The sequence below is a fragment of the Nicotiana sylvestris genome, chromosome 6 (genome assembly GCF_000393655.2).
Source record: "Nicotiana sylvestris chromosome 6, ASM39365v2, whole genome shotgun sequence".
NCBI classification, from domain to species: domain Eukaryota; kingdom Viridiplantae; phylum Streptophyta; class Magnoliopsida; order Solanales; family Solanaceae; genus Nicotiana; species Nicotiana sylvestris.
In genome coordinates this window covers 142,734,849-142,750,236 of record NC_091062.1, presented here as the reverse complement: position 1 = coordinate 142,750,236, position 15,388 = coordinate 142,734,849, and positions in this window count along the sequence as shown.

Sequence of the window (15,388 nt, the reverse complement as noted above, 5' to 3'; positions counted from 1 at the left end):
TTGGTTGGAATAGGGCTTATGCCGGTATAAGTTATGCCGGTATAAGTTATGTTGGAATAAATTATGCTGTGATTAGTTATGCTGGGTGTCACGACCCGAAATTTCCACTCTCGGGAGTTGTGATGGCGCCTACTAATGTGAACTAGGCAAGCCAATCTTTAACAGCTTACTTCATTAACAAATCACTTCTTTTAACGATTATCAGTGATAGCATAAAAACAACGGAATTTAATGAATATACGGAAGACTTAAATTAAAGAAACTGAACAATAATACGGAAATCAACATATGCCTCTACCAAAAAACTGGTGTCACATTACTCACGAACTTCTAAAAGTACTAAATACAACCATTTGAAAGAAAAATATAAACTGTTTGTCTCGAATACATGAGATAACATACTGAAATAAAGATAGAGGAGACGTCGGGCCTGCGAACGCTTGCAAGGCTACCTCGGTGTCCACTGGACTGAAAGCTGGCTCCCGCGCTACTACTGCTGTCCAAGACCTGGATCTGTGCAAAAGAGCAGAGAGTGTAGTATCAGCACAACCGACCCCATATGCTGGTAAGTGTCTGGCCTAACCCCGGCGAGGTAGTGACGAGGCTAGGACCAGACTCCAGATAAACCTGTGCAGTTATATACTATATGGCAGAAAAGTAAACAGGTAATAAGCAATCAAAGTTGGGAAAGGGGAAACATGCTCCGGGGGTAGCAGATAAAACAGAATATCAAAGAATAGTAAGGAAACTACAATTTAACTTCTAACACGGATAAAGAGAAATAAGACAACTTTCACTTTCAGTTTCATCTTGTTGCAGGCGTGCAACCCGATCCCATTTCTCATATCTTGTGGTAGGCGTACCACCCGCTCCCATTTCATCATATCTCGTGGTAGGCGTACCACCCGCTCCCATTTCATTATATCTCGTGGTAGGCGTACCACCCGCTCCCTTTCATTATATCTTGTGGTAGGCGTATTGTTGATACCCAATTTTTCTCTATATATATTTTATACTCAAAATACTGTCAAAATAGCATGTGTATGCATATATAAGCATGCCTAAGTATTTTGGTATTTTCCCCAAATTTTTAAAGATTTTCAAAACCAATTTATTGTCTATTTTAATAGTACAAAATCCAATAATTATTTTCGAGATTATCATTTTGGTGAATAATTTATTTCCATACTCATAGTCACACCTATATAATTAACGTGATTTTTGCATATTTTTACAAATTAATTTGATATTTTTAAGCTAAATTACATAAAATTGCAATTATGGCCTATATTACGATTAATAACGTTTTGCAATTATAAAATCATTTCCAACATTTTTAGATTAATATTTATATATTATTAATTAGTTCAGTGATTTTAATTTATTTTTAAAATCATTTTAGCTATTTTTTATAAAATAAAAAGAGGAAATTGGCTATTTAACACAGCCCATTATTATTTCAATTTTAGCCTCAAATTGATCCCCAGTTCCGCCCAAATTGAAACAACCCAATTTCAATTTTTACCCGACCCCTTGACCCGTTTTCAGACCCGCCCGACTTCCCCTTTAATCCTGGCCGTTGATCATTTTGATCAACGGCCGTGATTCGTCCTTTTCTTTTTTAATCCCATAACCCCTCTAACCCTAGCCTCATTTCCACCCTTCAGCCGCCCTTGAATCCCAAACTCTCTCAAGACTCTCTCAAGGTTCTTCGGAACCCTAGCCCCCTCCTACCTTGTTCCATCGTGTTTTCACCGGAGTCCATGGCTTCTCAGGCCATGGACAGCTTATACTCACCTCCTCCGGCTCTTGCATGCCTGATGCTCGAAGGTTCGAGGCCAGACCTCGAAGGGCTTCACTCAGACCTTCACCGATTTGAAGATTCCGGCCATCTCCGGCCTTGCTACGGTGGCTCTTGGTCTTCTGAGCCTGTTTCTGACCTCATCCGACTTAGATCGGACTTTTCCAAGCCTTTCTCATTCAGGGTTTTCTGAAACCCTAATTACTCGAGGTTTTTTCTGATTATTTTTTAGATCTGTCCTATGTTTGCACTTTGCTTAAGTTTCTTAAACGTTTTCTCCGATTTTCTTTCAAAAGTTACTTCTTTTCGATTAGGGTTTCTGGAAAAGGTTCTTAAAAATGTTTCTAACTCTTCTTCTTCTTTTCTTGGTGTGAATCGATCCCTGCTATGTTCTTATTTGCTCTTTTCTAACTCGCATGCTTTTTCATGTGTTCTCATGTTTGCTGTATTATGAAGTTTTTCTATTGTGCTCCGTTCTGTCTTCTACTGGTTCCAATATCATGCTCTCACATGGCTATGTGCTTTATATATGAGAACTTTTCTTTCAAAAGGGTTTTACCAACTGTTAATTGATTCTGAATCCCCTCAGTGTTTCTTACTTGATTGTTACTGATTTCCCCTAATTGAACCTCCCTTTACCTCTCTTTCTGACTTGGTTCATTGGTAATTTCGAATCCCTGATTCCTTGATTTACTAGGTACTAATTGATTTACTGTGTTCTTGCCTTATTTGGGCTAACCGTATATTTTAAAATTTTCTTTCCTTAGTTAATTCCCTATGTATTTGCCCCTAATTTCCTACTTTACACAAGATGTTTACTTGATTCTCTTTCCTTAACTGATTGCTGTCCATTACCGTTTGAGTTTGAACTCCTTAATTAAAGGAAGTTCTTATGTTGATTGATTATAATTGATACATAGTTCCATAATTACTATGATTCTTCCCTTACTCTCTACCTATTTTCCAAGCTATAAATACTCGACTCTTTTCTTTTCACAAAAAAAAAAAAACGAAATACACTTCAGAGCTTCACTTAATTCTCACAACCCCTTCTAAAACTTTCTGCACTTTGGCTTTCTCAAGACTTCTTCTTTCATTTGTTTTTCCTGAAACTGGTATGTCCTAGTTTTGATTCTAGCATCAACCCTAGTGTGTTTACTTACAAGTTTTTATGTCTATGCCTACTTTACTGCTCTGTAGAATTCAACTTCTATGATAGTATGCTTATGTCTTGCTATCTGTTACTGCAATGAATCTCATTACCCATACCCCTTTATGTGCTTGAGCTGTGGTTTAAGACATGGCAATACACAAAGTTATTGTCCATGGATTAAAACTGGATCCTTTGGATCCTAGACTCTTTCAATTTCCCATACCCTATTCCCTTAGGTGTGTTGAGTTGAGGTATAGCCTAGCAGCATCCAAGTTGCTGTCCAGGGCTAAACCTGACCTTCAATAGGTCCTAACTCTCTAATTTTTAGCTGACAGGCTGGTCAGGGGTATGTCAGCACTCCTAATTGCTGGGCATGACCACCAGCCTGCCTTGACATTCCCTAATTTCCCTCTATTGCACCTGCACCTATTCCTAGAACCTTAAGTTCTGCCCCTCTCTTTTGAGCCTTGCTTTGGGACCTTGAGTTCCCTCTGAACTTGGACATTTGAGGGCTGGCCCTTTTAATCTAATTCTGCAATATATTTGGGGTGTAAGCACTGCCTGGAGTTCCTGAAACTCCTTGGATCTCTGAAACACCCCGGATGAGAGAAGGCTTTGGAATCTGATCTTTGGAAGTTGGTTTATTTCATATTTCAGACCTGGGGTCTGAATTAGGCTCTCATTGGTTGGAATCTTTAATTTCTGATATATTTTTCTTATTCATTCTGATCTGTAATAATCTTGTAATAAACATTTGGGGTCGGCTAGTGGAAAAGGGTAGGGGACTATGCATGCAAGGGGTAGATACCATGCTCATAGGGAATTACTATACTTCTGAAATTCTGCACTCATGTAGATACCATGTTCATAGGGATTACTATTTTTCTAAAGTTCTGCATTTTATAAATCATTGAAACTCTGCGTTCTCATATAGATACCATGTTTATAGGATTTTCTGCATTCTCATATAGATACTATGTCTATAGGGTTTTCTGCAATTTTATAACAGATGCCATGCCTGTAAGCCGATTCTAAAATTTTGCATCTTCATATAGACACCATGCCTATAGAACTTTCTGCGTTCTGCATCCGTCATTAGGCAAACCTATTATAGGATTTAAATACCTAATCAATTGCATGTAGACAACCTGCCTATGGGATTCCTGCATAAGCAATAACAGTGCTCAAATCAGTAACACCTAAAAAACATGTCTATATGAGCTGTTAACTGAACCTGAATCGTCAACTCGCTTATAAGCCTAAAATCAGTAGCAATAATGTTTAACTCCTGCAGATCTTATGTCCCTGTAATTGACAATTCTTTTTCTGCAATCAGTTTACTTCTTTATTTCTGAAACTAATAGATATCATGCCTATAGGTTCTGTTTAACGCCTAGGCAAGCCTTAGGGTAAAATTTTATAATTGCATCAGTTTGATTATTACAACCAGCGGGCAGGCCTAATTCGGACTTCTTATTTGAAAAAATATGTGATAAATTAGCCACCCTTCCTATGTTAAGTTTAATACAGACCAAACCAGTATTTGTAAGTCATGCTAGATAATCTGCTGCTTTGAATGAGGAGGCTGACTTGAGCCTTAACTGCTATTTGTTTCCCTTTTAACTACTATCTGTTATTGCTTGTCGCCTAGATTTTTATCCTTTTGAAAACTCCGCAAAAGCCCCAACTCCCTCCCCTTTAGGATTAGGACTCCCACATGTCTCCAGGACTGATAGGATTGGGACGGGTAGTAGCATGCAATAATTAACGATACCATTTCGCGCTTTAACACCTTAATGGGGTGGGAAGGGTAGATATGGATATGATGACCGATGCGCTAATATCACGTGCGACCCCTCTTCTAAGGAGTGATTGCTGGGTATTGCATTGAAGTGATCCATATTAATTATAAACTTAGGACCCCCTCCCTTTATTTGCTTTCATCTCTTCTTGTAAAACTATTTAAATCTTTTTTTTTTCCATAAATTTCTGCCCTCTCTACTTACCTTCGAAAGTTTTCAACCTGATTGCAATGTTATATGCGAATCCTTATTTGAGCCTTGATTGTTTACTTGTAAAGTCACAATTGTAACATGGTCGGGACCACACTAGTGGATCTTGAGGGGTGCCTAACACCTTCCCCTCGGGATAATTTCTAGCCCTTACCCTAATCTCTGGTTTCTTCATCTCAAACCCTTCTTAAAGTGTCCTAATGCACTATAATCATTAGGTGGCGACTCTTCAAATTCCGAAACCCAATTCTCGAAAGGGAATAGGGTTGTCATCCCAATGTCGTATACCCGATTTCGACCCATTAGAAAAAGGGGGCGTCGACAGCATGACGACTCTGCTGGGGATATTCTTTAGGCTTTTACCATTGCATGTTGTTTGTGACTTTACTATCTCATTAATTGCTTTATTTACTGTCTTTTATTCGCTACGAAACTGACTTGACTCTTCATGTCTTTTCTTTCCTTTAGCTTCTTTCCTTTACTGCTTTATTTCAATACTGTTGTAATTACTACAATTATTGTAATCATTTATCTTATGAACGTGAAAATACATGTCAATTTGTTTCATTCTTGTAAACTGCATCTTCAACATCATATTCCACTCGTGCCAAACAAATACCATAGCAACACTTATAATGAGTGGTTGCGCTCTTCCAATATTATCACCCTTTAAATTCGGCAAAGGCGTATTTGCGGTAAAACCAGTCGATCAGCGGTGCAGTCGACAGTTTCGTGCCTTTCCCTCTTGAGTTGTCCGTCAAGGGTACCTGTCTAATACCCCGATAGAAACCTTACTCTATCTAACTGTGCATGCATCATGGTCAAACCTAGCCGAGTTAGTTATGTTGTCCACATAATGACTCATTAAGATAGCCTTGTCCAAAGTCCATCGGGTTTCCACCTATATGTTCTGTGCATTTATTTGGAGAATTAAATGCTTTTTGTGCTAATTATTGGTTTAAATAGTCGAGTCTAGCGGGGTAGGGGTCTAACACTCTGTTTTGCAGAAAATGAGGCACGAAGTCCCCAGATTTGGCATGGTAACCAACATTCATCCAAGGTTGCTAAATTGGTGGGAAGATCTCCACTCTAGTGATCAGACACTCGTTCGCAAATACTTAGAGAATCTGCCTTCTCTTCTAGAAATCCAGCCTGACAACAAAATCATAGAGGCTGCAACTCTGTTCTGGGATAGTGACAGGTCCGTGTTCCGCTTCGGGGACCTTAAAATGACTCCTTTGCTCGAAGAAATAGGAGGCTTAGCTGGTATTCCTTGGGAGACTCCGGGTTTGCTTATGCCAGAGAATCGCAAGGGTAGGGGTTTCCTTAAGATGATGGGACTGAAGAAGAACCCAGACTTGACCTGTCTGAAAGACTCCTACATACCATTCGACTATCTGTACGAGAGGTACGACCACAACAAGTCATACCGCACCTACTCAGATGAATTTGCCCTCACCTCACTGGGGCATATTCACAGAAGGGTCTTTGTATTCATGTTTTGTTTCCTGGGGATGATAGTGTTCCCTATGAAGAAGGCTAGGATCCACACCAGACTGGCCATGGTAACCAAGACTCTGATGGAAGGAATTGGCGGACAACCTTTCAGTATAGTGCCCATGATTGTTGCTGAGATATACCGGGCTCTGGAAAACTGTCAGCGAAAAGCCAGTCATTTTGAGGGATGCAATTTATTACTTCAGCTCTGGCTCATGGAGCACCTCCAGAAAGGAGAATACCGACAAGAGATCTTACGAAGAGACTGGGATGATCACATTGCCTTCCACCAGCCAAGGCGTATGAATTATATGCCTAACATGTTCGCTCAGCCAGAGGACGCTGGAAGATGGGTGAAGCTATTTGAGAATCTAAAAGAAGACCAGGTACAATGGATGGTCGAATGGTTCCCTACGGAAGAATTCATTGTTCGATCCCGAGACGCACCATTTCTCATACTCATTGGTCTAAGAGGAACTTATCCCTACGTTCCCCTCCGAGCCATGAGGCAGGCGGGAAGAAAGCAAATCATACCAAGGGTCGACAAAATGAGTCACTTTAGGGCTGATTTCCAGGACGATGATAGCCCTCACAAATGCCAAGCTCAACACATGTAGCATTGCAAGCCCGTTTTGGGGAAAGAATCTATTGAGCCAGACAGGTATCACGCTGGTTGCGTGCCGCACTATTCGGGTTGGTTGGAAGATAATCACAATGGTATGGGCCAGCCCGGTTTCATTCACGGACACAGAATCATCGACGAAAAAGCTGAAGCACGGGTTAAGTACAATTAACTGCGCAAGAGAATTCGAGAGTGTGAATGTGAGCATCGGGAAATACAAGAAGCCCATCAGAAGTTGATCGAGGAATGGAAGGATATGGCTGTCAGCGCCAACAAGCGATTAGGGTATTTGGAGCGGGGTCTAGTGGAGCTAGAAGGAAAGTTCGTCAAGAGGATTGAAGATTGTCGAAACGCTGAAGGGAATGCAGGCGGACATTTGGCCCAAGCTTATTTGCTGCTAGGACTGCGCGAGCTGGTGAAGCTGTTCGAGGGGGATAAAGATACCAAATCTGGGGAATGTCCTTCTGGGACCAAGTAGTTAGGAGTCTTTTATTTTGCTTTCAATGATGTAATAAGGCCGATAGCCGCTAGTGACATTTTATTTTCTGTTATTTAGCGTCGTTTTGGATTCGTCTTATTTTTATCAATAAAATGAGGCATTTAGCATTATAAGTTCTCCAAGTTAATTTGTCGCTAGGCCTACCTCAGGCACAACGAGGCACCCAAATTAGGACGCAATTTATATTCTTGCACGATGTGTTTAAATATTGCAACATTTTCTTCTCATAACCCGCACTAACTTGTTACCTTTTCTTTTTTTTTTCTTTTTTTTATTCCCCTCCCCAAAGGTTAGTTTGTGAATTCTAGCACCATCATCATACAGTACGAGATCCAAGGGCCCTCCACCTCCTCCTCCTCCGAGTCCTATCCGGAACAAGAACAAAGGTAGAATGGGAGATTCAAGCGCCAAAAAGGAAATTTAAAGAATTGAGATTCCTCAGGGTACCCCGGTTGCTAAGGAAACTGCTGCCCAACTGGAGCAGAAACTGTTGAAGTTCCAAGAAGAACTGGATCAAGTTCGGAACTTGGCAAATTTATCATTCACTCTCATCGCTCCTGATGTCAACTTTCTAAATGCTCAAAATCCCGCACCTCCACAGAACACCCCACAAACACAGATGCAACCCACTCATGCTCCACACTGCAACACATGCCACACTCCACTACTCATTCCTGAACCACTGAACACCACAAACGACCACCCCCACAACACTCCCATCTACGTAGATACCATACCCCACTACACTCAACCAATCTCAAGTGCACCTGAGTCTGATGACAAGGACTCTCTTATCAGAAACTTGGCAGCAGAACTCAAGAAGTTGACCAACCGAGTCCAGGGCATGGAAGGAAACAAAGGCATAGAGGGGCGAATTATGAGGACCTCTGCATTCAACCAGATGTTGAACTTCCGGAGGGATACAAACCTCCCAAGTTCGAAATGTTCGATGACACGGAGATCCCAGAGTCCATTTGAGGACATATTGTGATAAGTTGGTCGGAGTCGGAAGGAATGAGAAAATTCGTATGAAACTCTTCATGAGAAGCCTGAAGGGGAATACTTTATCCTGGTACATCAGTCAGGACCCCAAGAAATGGACAAGTTGGGTAGGTATGACATCGGATTTCATGGATAGGTTCCGATTCAATACAGAGAATGCACCAGATGTATTCTACATCCAGAATCTGAAGAACAAGCCTACCGAGACATTCCGCGAGTATGCTACTCGTTGGAGATCAGAGGCTGCAAAGGTCAGGCCAGCCTTAGAAGAGGAACAAATGAACAGATTCTTCATCCGGGCTCAGGACCCATAATATTATGAGAGGTTGATGCTGATCGAAGGCCAGAAATTCTCCGATATCATCAAGCTGGGAGAAAGAATTGAGGAAGGCATTAAGAATGGTATGGTTACTAATCTCAAAGCATTGCAAGCCAACAACAAGGCTTTGTAGTTTGGTGGCACGTCCAAGAAGAAGGGTGTCAATGTCGTGATGGTCGCACAGGGAGCCAAATCACCACAAAAATACCACACTTACCCGTCACCTCCATTTACATATCAGCCTATCCCGAATTACCAAGCACCCGCACCCTCTTACCAAAATCCACCACCCGTTTACCAATCATCTCCACCTCCCACATATCAACCCACTTCACCCAGATACTCTCAACCTGCACCTGTTTACCAAGCTTATAATGCCCAACCCTCTTACTACCAATCACCTCCCACTCGCCAAAATTTCCCTAGACCCAGACCAAATTTTGACCGCAGACCTTCCAGACAATATACAGCCATCGCTGAGCCAATTGACCAGCTGTATGAGAAACTTAAAGCTGCTGGTTACGTCTCCCCTATCCCTGCCATAACTCCAGAAAATCCTTCCCAGTGGGTCAACCTTAATAAGACCTGTGCGTACCACTCCGACATGAAAGGTCACACCATTGACGAATGCCGCTCGTTGAAGGACAAGATTCAAACTCTGATCGACAATACGGTTATCGTAGCAAAGGAGCCTGCTCCTAATGTCCGCAACAACCCTCTGCCTGATCACAAAGGTGGGGACATTCACATGATCGAGATCGAAGATGACTGGGACCCCGAGGGATCGATAAGACTGATTGCTGAGGATGATGAGCCAAAGAAACCAACAGTCACACTTAACCTGATTATTGTGCAGAACCAGCCCTCCAGGGGCGATGAAGTAAACATGTCTATGCCTCTCGAATTTGAAGCACCTTCTTCTGCGAAGGTGGCCGAGCCAATTGAGGTTGAGTTTGGGGCTCCAAAGGCACCTGTACTCTTTGAAGTTGCTGTGTTACCACCGAGGGTACCCATCCCTGTAGCAATGTCAGACATAACACCGTTCCACTCAAATGCCATACCATGGGATTACACAGCTGAAGCAAGAAGGAAAGGAAAGACCAAGACGGGAGAAGCAATTGCTGCGCAGGGTATGACCAGAACAGGCAGGGTTTATACTCCAGAGTACCTAGCTGAGTCCGGTAAGCAAACCTCGGGACAGACTACTGAAACTGGTCCCGATGATCTTTGGAGGAAAATACAAGCTAAGGAGTATTCGGTCGTTGAACAGTTGAACAAAACACCAGCACAGATCTCCATCCTAGCTCTTCTATAGAGCTCTGACACACACAAAAATGCCTTGATGAAGATATTGAGCGAAGCTTATGTGCCCAGCAACATAACTGGGGGCGAAATGGCAAATATGGTAGGACAAATACTGGAAAGCCACAAAATCACCTTCCATGAAGATGAGCTGCCGCCGGAAGGTCTGAGTCACAACATGGCCCTACACATCACCGTGCAATGCGAGGATTACTTTGTCACTAGAGTCTTGATCGATGGAGGCTCCAGCCTCAACATCTGTTCGTTGATAACTCTCAGAACATTGGGAAAGAGCCTGCACGAGATCAAAGAGGGGGCCATCAATGTCAAAGCCTTCGATGGGTCCCAAAGGTCTACTATCGGAGAGATCAACCTATGCTTGCAAATGGGGCCAACCTGGTTCGACGTTGACTTTCAAGTGATAGATGTCCCAGCATCCTACAATTTGCTGTTGGGACGACCATGGATCCATGCCGCTGGAGCTGTAGCATCGACCCTGCATCAGGCAGTGAAGTTCGAATGGAATCACCAAGAGGTGATCATTCATGGCGATGGTAGCAACCACATATATAGTCGCCAGACCATCCCGATGATTGGAGGAAGAAGGAGAATAGGCGGAGAAACATACCACCACATTGAAAGAGTCAACGTTGTAGACAAAGATAAATGGTGGGATAACAAGATTGAAAGTGTCCTGAATTGGTGTGGATACGAACCTAGAAAGAGACTCGGCAAAAACCTCCAGGGAATCGCCAAACCCATAAAGCTGAAGAAACATGGCACTACATTTGGTTTGGGGTATGAGTACACTTGGGAGGAGTTCAATCACTGGTCGCCACCATGGCGCGGTCCCTACTACCCACTGGAGCATCCGATACCTCACTTGGAGCAGACTTTCCAGCTGACAGATACTATATATAGGTCGGAGGAAGATGAAGCATTGGCAGCCGTGAAGAATCTGTTCCTAGAGGATGATAATATGGACTGCTGTGTTATTTTCGAGGAGGAAGGGGAGGAAGGCCCTTCTATACAAGTTGTGAAACAAGGAGAGCGCCTCAGCAATTGGTCGATCAGAACCACTAGGGTCCGGAAAGCTTCAGGGTAGCAAGGCTGAACAAAAGCATCATGCATCACATTTTACCTTTTACTAACTGATTTTATTTCCGCATTGTCTTTAATTCTGAAAAGAGCTCTGATACTCAAAACAATTACGAATTTAATCGAAGCATTTCAGTTTATTATATATCTCGCTCTTATTATTTTTTTATCATTCACTTTATTTTACACAACATTACTATTACCTATCTTGATGAACCAATGGTTGTGACATGCAATGAGACAACGCAACAAATGGACATAGATTCAGAGGAAGATGATATACCAGAAGAGATTGTTAAAGAGGTTGAAAATTTTAAGAACAAACCTAAGTCCAACCTGGACGAGATCGAGATCGTTAATCTGGGAGATACAGGGAATGTCAAAGAAACATGCATCAGTATTCACCTGTCACCATCAGAAAAGAAAGAGTACACGGAGTTCCTGAAGGAATATGAAAACATATTCGCCTGGTCATATGATGACATGACTGGTCTCAGCACATCCATTGTAGCTCACAAACTGCCAAAAGATCCAACATGCCCGCCGGTAAAGCAGAAGCTCAGGAAATTCAAACCCGACATGAGTTTGAAAATCAAAGAAGAGGTTACCAAGCAAGTTAAAGCCAAGGTTCTCAAGGTAGTAAAGTATCAGACATGGTTAGCTAACATCGTGCCAGTGCCAAAAAAGGATGGGAAAGTTAGAGTCTGTGTTGACTACCGGGATCTCAATCGGGCCAGTCCCAAAGACGACTTCCCCTTGCCTAACATACACATTCTTATCGACAACTGCGCCAAGCATGAGTTGCAGTCTTTTGTTGATTGTTTCGCTGGGTATCATCAGATATGGATGGATGAGGAAGATGCAGAGAAAACGACTTTCATCACGCCGTGGGGAATGTACTGTTACAAAATGATGCCATTCGGTTTGAAGAACGCTGGTGCCACCTACATGAGAGCCATGACTACCATCTTTCATGACATGATACACAAGGAGATCGAGGTATATGTGGATGATGTCATCATCAAATCCAAGAAAGCCAGGGATCACATGGAAGACCTAAGAAAGTTCTTCAACAGACTGAGGAGGTACAATCTGAAATTGAATCCCGCCAAGTGTGCATTCGGGGTTCCTGCTGGATAATTATTAGGTTTCATCGTGAGTCGTCGAGGAATAGAATTAGATCCATCAAAGGTCAAAGCTATCCAAGAATTGCCGCCGCTAAAGAACAAGAAGGACGTGATGAGTTTCCTGGGAAGACTCAACTATATCTGCCGGTTCATAGCTCAATCCACGGTCATTTGTGAACCTATATTCAAAATGTTGAAGAAAGACGCTGCTACCAAATGGACTGATGATTGTTAGAAAGCTTTTGACAGAATTAAGGAATACCTGTCAACGCCTCCGATCTTGGTTCTGCCTGAGCCGGGAAAACCCCTATTGCTTTACCTTGCGGTATCGGATAGAGCATTCGGTTGTGTTCTAGGACAACATGATGAAATAGGGAGAAAAGAGCAAGCCATCTACTATCTCAGTAAGAAGTTCACACCATACGAGGCCCGGTATTCTCTTTTAGAACGCACTTGCTGTGCTCTGACTTGGGTCGCGCAGAAGTTAAGGCATTACTTCTGTGCTTACATTACTTATCTCATATCCAGAATGGACCCTCTGAAGTATATTTTCCAGAAGCCCATGCCCACTGGCAAGCTCGCCAAGTGGCAGATCCTGCTAAGTGAATTCGACATTGTTTACGTGACCCAGAAAACAATCAAAGGGCAAGACTTGGCGGACCATCTCGCCGAGAATCCCGTGGACGGAGAATACGAGCCCCTAAAAACTTATTTTCCCGATGAAGAGGTATCTTTCATAGGAGATGATATTGCAGAATCCTATGATGGTTGGAGGTTGTTTTTCGACGGAGCTGCAAATTTCAAAGGAGTTGGCATAGGAGCAGTCTTAGTATCAAAAACCGGCCAGCACTACCCGGTATCTGCCAAGCTCAGGTTCCCTTGCACCAATAATATGGCCGAATATGAAGCCTGCATCTTGGGGCTCAAAATGGCCATTGACATGAACGTTCAGGAGTTGCTAGTGATCGGGGATTCAGACTTGCTCATACATCAGGTTCAAGGAGAGTGGGCAACCAAGAACTCTAAGATACTTCCCTACTTGCATCATATACAGTAGTTGAGGAAAAGGTTCAGAAAGACAGAATTTCAGCACGTCCCCAGAGTCCAGAACGAGTTTGCTGATGCATTGGTTACTTTGTCGTCCATGATCCAGCATCCAGATACAAATTTCATTGATCCCATCCCAGTAAAGATTCATGATCAGCCAACTTATTGTGCCCACGTTGAGGAAGAACCGGATGGAAAACCATGGTTCCATGATATCAAGGAGTACTTGACAATAGGGAAGTATCCAGGACTTGCCAACGCTACTCAGAAGCGCACACTGCGTAGGCTATCCAACAACTTTTTTCACAGTGGAGGAATCCTGTACAGAAGGACTCTCGATTTGGATTTACTAAGGTGTGTCGAAGCAAAAGAAGCATCCAGGCTATTGGACGAAGTGCATGCAGGAACCTGCGGGCCACATATAAATGGTTTTGTCTTAGCAAAGAAGATACTCCGAGCAGGGTATTTTTGGATGACTATGGAAACAGACTGTATCCAGTATGTTCGCAAATGCCATCACTGTCAGATACATGCAGATATGATAAAGGCGCCTCCAAACGAGCTTACTGCAACAAGCTCACCATGGCCATTTGCCGCTTGGGGAATGGATGTTATCGGACCTATCGAGCCTGCCGCATCAAATGGGCACAGGTTCATCTTAGTGGCAATCGATTATTTTACCAAATGGGTCGAAGAAACATCATACAAGGCGGTCACTAAGAAGGTTGTGGTGGGTTTCATCCGCGACTGCATTGTTTGTCGGTTCGGAGTTCCGGAGTCAATCATCATCGATAATGGTTCCAATCTCAACAGCAACTTGATGAAAGCAATGTGTGAAACTTTCAAGATCAAACACAAGAACTCTACAGCCTACAGGCCTCAGATGAATGGAGCTGTGGAAGCAGCCAACAAGAATATCAAGAAGATACTAAGGAAGATGGTCGAAAGGCACAAACAATGGCATGAGAAGTTATCATTTGCCTTATTGGGATACCGCACTACAGTCCGCACATCGACCGGAGCAACTCCCTACATGCTGGTTTATGGTACAGAGGCGGTCATCCCCGCCGAGGTAGAAATTCCCTCCTTAAGGATCATACAAGAAGTCGAGTTGGATGATGCAGAATGGGTAAAAGGTTGCTCGAGCAGTTAGCCCTTATAGATGGGAAAAGGATGAATGCGGTTTGCCACGGTCAGTTGTATAAGAACAGAATGTCCAGAGCCTTTAACAAAAGGGTTAAGCCAAGGAAGTTTATGCCGGGGCAGCTGGTGTTGAAGAAAATATTCCCACATCAAGATGAAGCCAAGGGGATGTTCTCTCCCAATTGGCAGGGTCCGTACATGGTTCACCGGGTTCTAACTGGAGGAGCCCTTATTCTTGCAGAGATGGATGGAGAAGTCTGGCCGAAGCCAATCAATTCAGATGCAGTGAAACGATATTATGTGTAACCACTTATGATTCCCTCAATGATGTAATTTGAACTACGCCCGACCTGATTCCCGTTTGAGAGGGGATACGTAGGCAGCCCTATGGGTTCGGTCACAATTTAGTAAAAATTCCATTTTTCCCCGCTATTGGAACTGGGGCAGAATTTCGAGGAGGACCCTCAAAATTCCGAAGTTGATTTTAGTCCACGCATCGCCAGGAGCGCCAGCCCAGTAAACTGGGGCAGAATTTTGAGGAGGATCCTCAAAATTCTGGAGCGAAAGAGGTTGCAATGTCTGGAACCACGTTGCAGTCGTTGGTTCATCTAAAGAAAACTATTTTCGATTATATATTTACTAAAGCATGCATAACTATTATCCGGATTGCTGTTGTTTAGCGACGCTACCCCAATGACACACAACATCAAGAGCTCGGGGAAGATGAACTAACCTTTCCCCTTACAGAACTCACGATTCGTCTTTG